This window comes from Amphimedon queenslandica, unplaced genomic scaffold, assembly GCF_000090795.2.
Source record: "Amphimedon queenslandica unplaced genomic scaffold, v1.1 AMPQUscaffold_9926, whole genome shotgun sequence".
Classification (NCBI taxonomy): Eukaryota; Metazoa; Porifera; class Demospongiae; order Haplosclerida; family Niphatidae; genus Amphimedon; species Amphimedon queenslandica.
Genome location: NW_003549803.1, coordinates 1 through 1,550, shown reverse-complemented (window position 1 = coordinate 1,550; position 1,550 = coordinate 1). Strand labels below are relative to the sequence as shown.

Genomic DNA, 1,550 nt, shown 5'->3' with positions numbered 1-1,550 from the left:
CAAAAAAGTGGTACAAAATAGGACTTGCATTAGCATTGACACCTCCCGAACTCGAAGAGATGAGGAATAAAAATGAAGGATTGGTGAAAGTGTTTGAAGTATGGGAAGAAATGGGTAGTCGGCCGTTTACATGGTTTACTTTATTGAGTGTTTTGAGATCAGCTGATGTTGATGAGTACGAATTAGCTGATGAGTTATCTAAACTATAATTGTTATTGTTGGGAATTGTATTGTGTGTGACTGTTTAAAATAAGTACTTTGTCTTTGAATGTGTGCAATAACTGAAATTTATAATTCTTAATAATAATTTGAGACCTAGTTAAGTTAATTTATTATTAGACGAAGTTTATATTAACTATATAAGCTAGAGCAAGCGAAGTTGTTGGATCACTTTTTTAGCTAGCAAAAGCTACAAGTATGAAGAAAATATTACTTTCTCTAATAAATCTTTTTTTCTTTTTTATTCATGGTAAGCAATTTTAAATTTACTCTTTTTACACTATTTATAGTTTCAGATGTAAACAGTATCTCCTTCACTATTGTACCAGAGACACAATATGTATATGTCAATGATGCTGTGACATTTGAATGTGCTACTAATGTGACTCAATATCCTCCCTCTTTTGTGACTAATCCATCAGTTGATGGTTCAGAATTAACTTCTGCTGGATTAGCATCACTCACCTTAACAGCAACAAGTGAAGTAAATGGTACAGAATTTACCTGTAAAGCACTCAATGGAGCTACCACTGAACTAGCATATCTATATGTACAAGGTCAGTATAACATATTCAGTTAGTTAAAGCACAATTACCTGTTGGGCAATGATAATGTAAATTTCTTCATTGACAGGTCCACCTGATAGTGTCAGCAGTTTAACAGGATATCAGTTAGATTCTTGTTGTATGTTTATCAGTTGGTATCCTCCATTCACACTACCAGGACTAACAGTACAGTATATAATCAGTGTAGGAACTGATCAACAGTACCTTAATGACTCTATCACTAACTACACTTACTGTCCAATGAACCCAACCAATAAACAATATCTGTTTAACATTACAACTACTAATAAAGCTGGGAATGGATCTACTAGTAACATAACTGTTGGATTTCAATCAACAAGTAAGTAATTATACTTATTGAGAGCCTAAAGTGATTATTCTATACAGTAGATGTAGAGTTATATGTAACTGATAAGGAAAGAGGGAATGTAAATTGGACTTTTCATTTTATTGTATCTGTAAGTTCCCTAATAGGATTAATCATAGCCAGCTATGATAACTTTATAGTAATAGTGAATAGTAGTGTTAAATGATGATAGACAGACTATAGTATTATAATGTATTATAGGTAATGTGTAATAATTGTACCATGTATTATAATGTATAGTCTATATTGTACTTAATAATCATATCCCATGATGTGTTTACTGTGTTGTGATTACACTTGCTTAAAACAACATGGCTATGTATTTTTTTTAGGTTCATCAGTTTTGTACTAATGTACCACCACTAATAAACATTACATTGAAAGGATGTACTAAGGAT

General features: G+C 31.7%; 1 long non-coding RNA gene across 1 annotated transcript; it reads left to right on the top strand.

The window, feature by feature from the left end:
- Window positions 1–998: 998 nt before the first annotated feature.
- Window positions 999–1,543, top strand: LOC109590506 (uncharacterized). Its single transcript, XR_002189355.1, has 3 exons — window positions 999–1,125; window positions 1,173–1,243; window positions 1,485–1,543. It is a non-coding gene; the product is annotated as an uncharacterized LOC109590506 (long non-coding RNA).
- Window positions 1,544–1,550: the final 7 nt, after the last annotated feature.